The sequence below is a fragment of the Azolla caroliniana genome, unplaced genomic scaffold (genome assembly GCF_043228905.1).
Source record: "Azolla caroliniana isolate FFs.n. ecotype wild unplaced genomic scaffold, voAzoCaro1.0.p SCAF_1, whole genome shotgun sequence".
NCBI classification, from domain to species: Eukaryota; Viridiplantae; Streptophyta; class Polypodiopsida; order Salviniales; family Salviniaceae; genus Azolla; species Azolla caroliniana.
The window spans coordinates 8,606,406-8,618,375 of NW_028230436.1; the positions used below are offsets into that span (position 1 = coordinate 8,606,406).

At 36.6% G+C, this 11,970-nt stretch overlaps 1 long non-coding RNA gene across 1 annotated transcript; it reads right to left on the reverse strand.

Annotated features, from left to right (window-relative positions):
* Window positions 1–629: 629 nt before the first annotated feature.
* Window positions 630–3,936, reverse strand: LOC147868829 (uncharacterized). Its single transcript, XR_015530152.1, has 2 exons — window positions 3,510–3,936; window positions 630–1,531 (listed from the first exon to the last, which is right to left on the reverse strand). It is a non-coding gene; the product is annotated as an uncharacterized LOC147868829 (long non-coding RNA).
* Window positions 3,937–11,970: the final 8,034 nt, after the last annotated feature.

Consider the following 11,970-nt stretch of genomic DNA (forward strand, 5'->3'; position numbering starts at 1 on the left):
TATGCTTATGCCCTTGAAACTTTACATACATCTTTCATGTGGGCTACTTCCCCAATCAAGGTAAATAATCACAAAGAATTTAAGGTCGAGAAGATTTTTCACTCTAGGTTCTTGTAATCAAAGTTCAAATGCCTAATTCATTGGAAGAGGCAATATTGAGTGTACATGGGAACTTGAATCAAACTTCCACAGCACTCTTGCTAAATTTTAGGAATCAACATCTTCAATGTAGATTTTATTGAATTGCTGAGTCTATTAAATATGCTTTTGTGGGTGAACAGGTCCGCATCCATAGCATAACCATGATTTGTCTGATATCAGCACATGTTTGTGGTTTTAAGGAATTCCTATCATCCATACCATGTATAACAAACTCTTTATATAGGAATCTGAAATATCAAATTTGGCATTACAATTTAGATATAACCAATTATTATGTCATACAACATCCTCCAATTTACAAAATGCATTTATTTCTTTGATCACAACACAGAAACTAGGTTGACCATATTCACCATCTATATATATATATATATATACATACAGTAGCTGGATACCACTTCCATCAAAATTAGGAGTAGCATAATATAACATTGTTACCACTAATGTATATAAAGGCTCATTCAGCATCATGTGAGTCCCATAAGTTAGCATTTGTTAATCTCTCAAAGACATCTTATACAGAAAGACCGACATGTTACATCTTGTACACATTTGTTTGCAAACTGTAGACCTTACTCTTGAAGAGGTCATATATTCAATCTCCCCCAGATTCAACTATGTACATTTATAATTATATCATTCAATTTTCATCATTTATTGATCACCCCTTCCGATGCTTGTCACTGTGGATATGAGAACACCAAGTTCCATGCCTGTACTATATGTGTGTGTGTGTGCGAGTGAGGATTAAACTGATTGAAACCTTATATTAAACAACTGAAGCTCTTTTTACAAGTAAGATGGTGTCTCTTAGCTTCTTCCGCGTTTTCTTTCTTTTTCCAGCTCTTGTTTCAAAGAATCTCTCATTAAGTGACTCCTCCATCTTGCTTCATATGGCTTTAAACTCCCATTCCATGTCTGGTCTTCATCCACTCATCATTGCAATCATTGTCATCATCATAATCATCCTTCACATCATTATCTTTGATGGGATACTTTTCTTTGGAATTATCAACACCACTTGAGTTGTCAGAGTTCAGGTCTCAAAACTCTTTTTCACTAAAAGAACTTCCTGGATATTGGGTCACATGCCTTCAAGTCATTGCACCTTTCATTAAGAAATCTCTGATCTGGCAAGCATTGCCCTCTAGACCTTGATGACTTCAGGAAATAACTTAGAGAGCCCTTTATTGATGGCTCTAGGGTGGTTTCCCAAGTTGCTTCCTAGGGGCCATGGTATTGGCACTGATGGCAGAACCACCCTTTCACATATAGCACCCAATGCTTCTGAGTTCACCCTTTCTTGTTGTTTCCTTTTGGCATGATAACCAACCTAATGTCAGTGGCTAGGCCAATGGACTCTTTGCATCTTTAGTCAAACAAGAAATTGTTAGTTATATTTGGTCTCACACTATCACATGTAAATTATGCAAAGGATGGCCAAACACGTAATTGCTGATTATATTTGATCACACTTAAATTCAGTCAAATGATAGCTAAACCAATCACAGTAAATGATTTAAACTCTCAATCTCCCAAATGGGATTCTCAATGCCCACTACTAAGGTAGTCTTAATCTCTTGCAAGTTTAAAGAGATGCTAATGGATATGATCACAGGTGCACATATGTACTTACACCTGATATGTACTTACAAACCCTATAAAATTTCATCCTTGAACCAAAATTGAGGTAATGCTAAGAAAATGTTTCTCCCTTTGCTTTGCAGGATAAGATATTAATACTGGTGACAACCAAGAGAGAAGAGTTGTGAAGATGAAGAGAAATGGAGAATGGATATGATCACAGGTGCACATATGTACTTACACCTGATATGTACTTACAAACCCTATAAAATTTCATCCTTGAACCAAAATTGAGGTAATGCTAAGAAAATGTTTCTCCCTTTGCTTTGCAGGATAAGATATTAATACTGGTGACAACCAAGAGAGAAGAGTTGTGAAGATGAAGAGAAATGGAGTTGTTGATTTATCCCCTGTAAAATGAACAGAGCTAATGCCTATGTCTACTGTCCAAATGATCTTTCAATTTGCAAGAAACTAAGAAAAATGATGATTTACCATGCAATTTTCTACAAACCCTCAATAGAGAAAACATCCACTAGACTCACACTTGTGCAGGTGAAGAGAAGTGGAGTTGTTGATTCATCCCCTGTAAAATGAACAGAGCTCGAGCTGGGTGGGTCTTGCCTATGCTTGTCCACTGTCCAGATGATCTTTCAATTTGCAAAAAACTATGCAAAATGATGATTTCCCATGCAATTTTCTACAAATCCTCAATAGAGAAAACATCCACTAGACTCACGCAGTTGATAAACATAGGCTCTAGACTCACGCAGCTCAAACTCTATTCATTTTACAGGGGATGAATCAACAATTCCACTTCTCTTCATCTGCACAACTCTTCTCTCTTGGTTATCACCGGTGTTAACATCTTACCCTACAAAGCAAAGGGAGAAAGCTTTCCTTATCATTTCCTCAATTTTGGTTCAAGAATGAAATTTTATATTGGTTTGTGAGTACATATCAGTGTGCTTGAGTAAGTATGTGCACCTATGATCATACTTCATTAGCATCATCATTACCATCTCTTCAAGCTTTCATGAGATTAAGACTACTTTAGTGGTGGGCATTGAGATACCATTTGTGAGATTGAGAATTTAAATCATGGCAAAACATTTGCTGTGATTGATTAGGCTATCCTTTGACTTAATTTAAGTGTGATCGAATATAATCAGCAATAACTTGTTTGGCTATCTTTAGCATGATTTATGTGGGATAGTGTATTGACTCTTGAGGTCAAATACAACTAACAAACAATGTTTGATCAAATATAGCTAGCATAATATAAGCGTGATAGTGTGATGAGTGCCTCCATGGTTTAAGTGAGATTTAGATTATTTTCTGTCCTCAATAGCATAAAAGACAATGAAACCTAAGGGGGGAAATGCCCAGATTTTGGAAATTCCCTTCATGGATATGGAGAAAAAAATGAAACACAAGAAAGAAAAACCCCAATTTTGTGAGAATTCAAGAACCATTAAATAGATCTAAGACCTGTACCAATATGCACAATTAAATATTAAGAGCTGTACCAATATGCACAAATTTCTTCCTCTTATGGTAATTTTGAGAAAATGCATCATATATCAACATGAATGATCTAAGCTGATATACCGACAAAAACAATAAACTTTAGATCATCTTCCCTGTGGAAATTCATACGTAAAATAAAAAGGAAAGCCTAGATAATGAAAATTTTCATCAAATCTCGGAGAAAAGAATGACTTCCCATGTCTATGAATATAACCAAAATGTAAAAAACAAACCTACAGAAAAAGAAAGTAACCTGTAAAAATAAGGAGTTGCACATTCATCATCATAATCATTTATTCCTGATCTTATTGATTAATGCGACAAATAAATCAGTTCGACCTTCCCCATGGGCTAGGCCCCGTCTCATGGATCACAATCGGTCCCCTGTGAGCGTTAAAAATCTATCTGTGTGTGCAGATTAGATAGATAGACATTCTGTTCAAGAAGTACTAACAAACAAACAGTAGACATTACTTTTCGCTACCTGGAAAGCTTCAAGCTTCTATAGTGATGGTGGCCAAGTAACTGAGTTATGTAGAAACTTGAAAGCCGGAGTCTGGAAGAGTTCCCTTGTAATGGTTTCTTTACTTCCTTGCATAATTTAACTCTTTTAAACTAATAAGCGATGTCTGAAAGAGAGAGAGAGAGAGAGAGAGAGAGAGAGAGGGGAAGAAGAAGAAGCGAATTTGTTTTTTGTTGCTGCGCTACGCTCTCTATCAGAAACGGAATTGGGCACAAAGGCAAGTGTTAGAAAGCCCTCGATTAGAGTTTTCTAACGATATATGACAAGTTAAATTTGGTGGTTTGTACGAGAAGCAGCGATAGAAATAAGGAATCTTGTGTTGTCGGCATCCACATACTCAACATATTGTGGGTCTTCAATTGTCTTCATCATCTTCGACCTCTTCAATCGAGTGAGTTCCGGCTGTCTCTCTTGTTCATGGAAAATTGTTTTTATCCCGGATTGATATCATATCAAGAATAATGGATATAAACATGATTTCCTCACAAATTGTGAGGGACATCGATATGGAAACAATTGATCCAAAAAAGAGTAATGTGATGGTTGATTGTAATCGTGAAAGGGAAGACATTGGAAGCTCTAAGAAGTTTAAGGGTATTGAGGAAATTAATGAGAAAAAATTGACATATGCCGAAGGAATACATGTATATGAGGTTTACAAGATTCATTATAATTGGGATAATTTACTGGGAATTGCCAATACCTTGATATATGATATTGTGGAAGAAAATGAAAATACAATGAAAGAATGCATTGATGAGGATGTGCATGATTTGGAAGTTGATGTTAAGGCAGTGTTACAATCTTTTGATGTATTCTATGATCGTGTTGTTATATTATTTTTTACCGGGAAACTCCCATACATTAATTGGATTAAACAATGGTTGAACACAATCGTGTCACCAAATTGTGTTGAAAATATATATGCATGACCACAAGGGTTTATTCGTTCACCAGAACATCAAAGTGAATTGTTGGCTAAAGTTCCTGTGTTTTTTGATAAACGATTGGTGCATGTAATGCAATGGTCCCCCATAGTGGACTATCATGCTTTGTTAAAACAAGAATGCCATGTTTGGGTAGTAGTGGATTGTAAGCATAATTTTTTATGGCCACTTTTACCAAAGTTGATGAGTCAAATGGGTAAAGTGTTGGTATCTCCACATGCAAATGCTACAAATAAGTGCAAATTTTGTGTGTTATGAGATACAAGTCGTAAGAGGCCCGAATGGGTGTGTATGAACACACCTGGTATGAAAAGACTTTGTTTTAAATTGAAGTGGGAGACATTTGCAGGTCATTGTTTTGGATGTGGTGAATGGGGTCACTTTATGGTGGAATGCCACTGTCACTGTCCTTCAACTATAGATGTTCTTAATGAAGGGAATGGTAAGGAAGGAGTTGGGAGAGATGTTGGTGTGTTAGATATTGTGGTTATTGTGGATAAAGGAGCATCGTCTAGAGCAAGTTATAAAGAGGGCTCACTTCAAGGTTTGGACCCTAAGAATAAGGGAACTCAATATATGGATATGGAAAAACAAAGTTTAGTGGTTATAAATAATGGGGAAAACCCATTGGATAGAACTAGTAGTGATGTTGTTGTTGACAAAGATTGGCATTAGGTTAAGGGCGAGTCGAAGTGGAAATCAATGAATATGCAACGTAATAGTTTGCCCACTACTCGTGAGACTACTTGGCAAGGTAATTCAAGAACTAAGGAGGGTCCTCGAAAAGTTCCTTAGCAATGACAATTTAGGGATAAGGGATTACCCCTTCACCTTCAATTTGATTCATTGGGACGGGTTGTAAATTCATCGAATTCTCGAGATTTTCGTCAATCGAGAGGACCGAAACAAAAGATTTCGATAGACAACCTAAGGATGTGGTGCATGAAAATCCATATGCAGCATTTGAACATGCTTTGACTAGTTTCATGACATCAGTTGCTCTAAAGTAGCAAGTGCACCCATAACATTGTTGATTGAATGAAAGTGGTAACATGGAATGTGAGAGGGGCATGTTCTCCTCATAAGAAGTATATATTATGGAAAACTTTGTTATGTCGATAATGGGATGTATTATGTGCAGTTGAGCATAAGTGTCATGAGTTAGCAAGATCCATAGTTCATTTGCATGGATATTCATCATTTTATGCAGGACATCTTAATAATCATTATTCATGTGTGGTATTAATCATGGCGGATAAATATTATCCTCAAGTGATGCATAATTATCCTTATGGTCAGTTTTTGGTTCTAGAAATCACATTTTTTGGCGAGGTTGTGTGGGTGGTTGCGATTTATGCCCCTAACCAAGTCACTCAACGTATTGCATTATGGGGTTCACTCCTTCAAAGTCTATGTGTGGGTTGTCCAGGATTACTTATGGGTGATTTAAACATGTGTGTTGATGCATCTCAATCTACGTCTGAACATTTAATCATGGATGGTCCTGAGCAACTGGCTTGGGATTCATTAGCTATGGAGGTTCTGAAGTTGGATGTTTGGACATGGTTGCATGGGAACGATCTAGGTTTTACCTTCCAATCCACTCAACATATACAAACATGGAGTCGATTATGTCACGGACGTAGACAAGCAAGTACAAGTAGGCAACCTCAATATTAACAAAGAGCGAAAGATAGATATATAGATAGAGAGGAGCATAGACAAGAGAACAAGAGAGAGAGAGAGAGAGAGAGAGAGAGAGAGAGAGAGAGAAGACAAAAGAGCGAGAACTAAATTATGCTTCCGTAACTGGTGTTGTTCACCTTGATTGTAATCAAGGTGCACCGAAGTATTTATACAAGAATGTGGTGGTATGCATGTAAGCTAGGAAACATCTAGAGAATGCATGGAAACTTCTAGAGAGTGCATGTCTATGCATTCTCTGGGAGTTTCTTGAAAGCTCTAATGATTAACTTACAATGTAATAAGTTGAAACTTATACAATACAATAATGCACAGATGGAATGTAGCTCAATTGGTAAGGTTTCCCAATAAGACCAAGAGGTTATGGGTTCAACCCCCTACATTCCATCATGTCTATGACAAGTTAGATAGAATGTATGTGATGCACAATGATTCATTTTTAACGACATCACTTCCTATGAAAGTTCTACAATATGTAGGAACTTCATATCACTTTCCTATTTGTTTGGAAGTTTGTAGTCATGCAATTGACATGTATACATCCTTACTTGGAAAGCCTCCATTATGCTTTAACTCTTCTCTTTTGCTTCAACCTCACTTTGATTCTCTCATGGAGCAAATTTTGGTAAATTTTTCACAAGTGAATCTTAATGGAGTTAAAGCATGGGATAACACGTTAGGAAACATTGATGCGAAAACTCAAGGATGGGCTCATATATAATCAATGTCAATCTCATTTGTTTTTCCAAGCATTACATCCTACTTATGCTCGCTCTAATGTGGTACATGTGCAGCAAGGGGATGAATTGATAGTGGATCCTACTACAATAATTGATATATGTGTTCTTTACTTTAAGGAGTTGATTGACCCACGATTGTTAATGACAACTGAGGTGAGTAGAGCACGTCATGAGTTTTATGATGTGGTTGGATGTATTGTGCATGACCTCATTAGTCATGAATTGGATGCAGATTTCATTGAGGATGAGGTGGGCACGGTTTTAGAGCATCTTCCTAGTGGTAAGGGTCTTGGTTGGGATGGCTTGACAAATGAAGTTTTTAAGCGATATTCGAACATTTTAATGGGGCCTTAACTTTTATGTTTCAAGATATTCTTGGGATTCTAGTCATATGCCTCAAGCTTGGAAGATTGGTTTAATTAAATTAGTTCCAAAGGTGGCATCTACCAAGTCATTTCATCAATGGAGGCATGTTTCTTTGATGGGGGGGTTGTATAATATATTTACAAAGGTCTTGGCAAATAGATTACAAAATTATTTTCCAAAGTTGATACATCTCGCCCAATATGGTTTTATTGCAAGTAGGAATATATTGCATAATGTGTTGAATGTTCAAATGGCCATGGATTATGCTCGAAACACTCATCAAGAATTGATTATTGTGCAATTAGATTCGGAGAAAGCTCATGATCATGTTAATTGGTCCTTTGTTTCTGGGTTAATGCATACAATGGGCTTTGGACCTCGTATGTCTCGCCTCATATTTTTATTAGAACGAGATGCAGTGTCTCGAGTAATGCTTAATGGAAGAGTTACATCAGATATTGCCCTCACAAGATCCGTTCGTCAAGGATGCCCTCTTAGCCCATTGTTGTTTGCTATTGTTACTCATCCTTTGTTAGTGATGCTATCAAGACTTGCAATAAATGGTGACATTGTGGGTTTACACCTTCCGTCCGGAGGGCAAATAGTAGCACAAGTTTTGGCGGATGATTCTTTCATGTTTTTACAAGCCTCACGGAATAATCTTGAGAAGGGGATGCTTGTATGGAATCAGTTTGCATTGGCTTCCGGATTACATATTAATTGGAGGAAGTCTAGTCTCATATAATGTACTGAAAGGGATTTGGAATGTTTAGGATGGCAAGGATCTATGGTGAAGAAAGGCTCTATTTTCGACACTTAGGTTATCCATTAGGGATGAATGTTACAAATGGTCAATTGATTGAATGGATGTCTGGTAAATTGAGGGATAAGTTCATGTATTGGAAGTCACAATCTTGGACATTTCATATATGCTTGAAGGTTGAACAATGTATTACGGAACCCATGATATTATATTACTTGCCATTGTTGCCATGGACAAAGAAGGCTTTGCATTATGTTTTGCAACCTCTTCGATATTTGTTGTGGAAGAAGAGGGGTAAGATGGTAATCACTTGGGTTGCGTGGAATTATCTAGCAACCCCTAAGTGTTTGGGGGGGAGCTAGAATATTGAACTTATTTATGCATATGATGGCTTGTAGATTTTTATTATTACAAGACATGTGATCAAACTCACAACCATGGATATCTATTGTTCGATATTTCATTGAGAACAAGGGTTTAACACATGGGAGGACAATCATTAACGCTTCATGGTGGCAATTACTAAATGGATGTATTTCACTTAGGATTTTGGGCTCTTCATGTGTTCAACACTTGGTTACCTCATGGCAATAAGCACTCTTGTTATGTGTATGGAAACCATCCTCTAGTAGAGAGCATTGTAATTCTTTGCAAAAAGAGTTACTTGTGTCTTCTCCGTTATTATGTTGCCCAGGCAAGGAGAGATTGCACTCTCAATTTAATCGTTTGTTTTGTTTAGGGGTCAAAGAGGTGGGAGATATAGTTGAGGCTCCATCTCAAAGAATTTTGGAGTTTGTTGAAGCACGACAATTATTACACATCCCGCCTAATTATGGGTTTATTTGGCAACAACTACAAAATATTACATTGATGCAAGGTCCCTTACCTCTATAAATTGGAGAACAACCGTGGATTTATTGGTGTTTACGGGGTAAACGTCGTTGTTACGAGTGACTACTAATCTTTTGTATCATTGTTTTGTTGAGTCTCTTGGATGGTTATCATCTAAGGCTGAAGAAGAATGGAAAATACACAAATCTGATCATGGATGGTAGCAAATCTTACAACATAGTTGGCATTCTAAATTGTCACTTGTAGCAAAGGTCTTCATTTGGAGAGTTTTGATTGGAGGATTGCCTGTGGGATTAGTTGTAAAGCATCATGGACTAGCAACGTGTAATTGCTTCTTTTGCACTATTCAAATGGAAGATAGTACTCATCGATTTATACAATGTTCAATTGCTTGTTAGATTTGGAGTTACATTTCTCAAATTTGGCAAGTTTTATCACGATGTTATTTGACACCTAGACAGTGGGCGTTTGCACAATTTACACAAGTTGACCCAAAATCAGAGATGGAGATCGTTTTTCTATTTTTGAGATATTGGGGATTGCGTCATAATTGGAACATGCGCAACACTTTTGTATTCGATGGTAGTCATGGAGTGAAAGCATATCTACGAAAGTTGAAGGGAGTACTAATGTGACAATTTCCTTTATTGGAGCAAGTGGAAATTCTTTCCTCAATGGAGTGTTCGTCTTGCCTTTTGGCAATTCAACATGTTCCACTGCCCATGGGTAACCATGCTCCATTGTCACACCCATTGTAAGTAGTGTTTTTTACACACATTTATTAGTATAATTGTGTGTTTTCACTAAGAGTGAGAGAGAAAGAAAGAAAGAAAGATATATTAATGTCTTCTAAGGCCAAAATTGACCCATGAGACAAATGGTTTACAAAAAAATGGGATATTTACCCATTCATCGAAAGTAAAATGAGAGAGTGAGAATGTGTGTATGTGTGTATTATGTATTATGTATTATGTATTATGTATTATGTATTATGTATTATGTATTATGTATTATGTATTATGTATTATGTATTATGTATTAACAATATATATCTTGTATCTTGTATCTGTGTATGCATACTTTTACATGTCATCAATCGATGAGTGTTGTGTGTTTGTGTTTTGTGCGTACTTTGCTTGTTTTGTTGTGTTGTGCCTATATCAGACTTTGGCCATGCTCGACACACCAATGAAACCCTCCTTTCGTCCACTCACTAGTTTATCTTCATACAACTGTCAACAACCTACCTAGTGCCCACCACATGTAGTTCTAATTCCTTGCTTATCGATTCCGAAAGTAATTTGACTCTTTGGCTTTCTTACAACCAATACCTTGAGCCCTTTAGTTGTCCTTTTTTTTGTTTGGTTTAATAGTGGATTGTGTAGAAACTATCAATTGATTATTTGTTATGAGTAGGAATCATGCAATCAATGCCATGTTTCTCCTTTGTCAACATGACAATCCCTTTGGGTTTGTTAGAGCTCTTATGATATTGATGAACATTTTGTGCTTTACTTTTCAAAATTTTGTGTATACACGTTTCATTTTGAGGTTTCTTCATAGTAAATTGGCATAAGTTGCTAAAAAACAAGACATTGTTGATTTCTAGTAGGAAACTTCAAGTTACAATCCAATAAATTCACGAATAGTCATACCTTTCACCTCTTTTGATATTTATGTCGTGCATTGGTAAAAGAAATTTGTGTATCATGAGATGTATACATGCATGTGTGTGTGATTGTGGCCCCTAATACCCACGTAGATAATAACATAAGAAGGGAGAATAATACATGTGTCCAATGATAGGTCACATAGATGAAAATTAATATGGAACACCATGAATCATTATAAAGGCATTAATTGGTGTGATGAAATTAATTATTCAATACGTTAGTCAATGGATCTCCATTTTGCCATATGTTTGTGAGCTTGTATTTGCAATCAATCAATATCAATCGATAAAAATATAATATTCTAGTGGCTAACAAAGGACCTTCCTCTACACTTGTTGCATCGTTTGTCTTAAAAATGGGAAAAGTCATAACACACCTAAACTATGTAGTTTCCTTTTTCTTTTTTTTCATAAAACATATGCTCCATTGGTATTAATAAAAAGCCCGAAGGCAGTATACAAATAGTACATAATATTGTTTCATCTCCACCAGTATATCTGAACTGATTCTAGCATTTGTAAAAACTGTTGGGAAAAAAACAGCCATAAAACACAACATTGATTCCAGTGATTTGCTGCAGAAAACAAAATTTCGGGCTCTTAGAACAGAACTCCATATAAAACTTATATTTCACATGATATTCCATGTCCTCCGTCTTTCCAATCATATGTGTCAGGTGTGGAGCTGTAAGAAGATTCACCATCCCAACAGAAACAGTTGCAAATAGATCTGAACTGATTCCAGCATTTGTAAAAACTGTTGGGGAGAAAAAACCAGACCATGAAAATGAAATGTACTATACTAATCTCCACCTCTCACCCCATTTGCTTCGATCCCCACAACTTATTCACTCTCCCTTCATGATGTGCTTCGGCCCCCTCACCATCATCACTCCTAAAAACAACCAAATTGCTTCATTCAATCCACCTCCACCATCTCGCCGAATGCTACCAATGTCCTGTGGAATTAACAACCAAATAAGTAAAAAAATTCCTCATCCCCTCATGAGCTGCTTCGATCCCCCCCACCATCATCACTCCTAAAACAGACACATTGCTTCCTTTAGAACTATGTAGTTTCCTCGTGTATCTAGGCCATGACCAAAGTACAATGTATCCTTCAATGC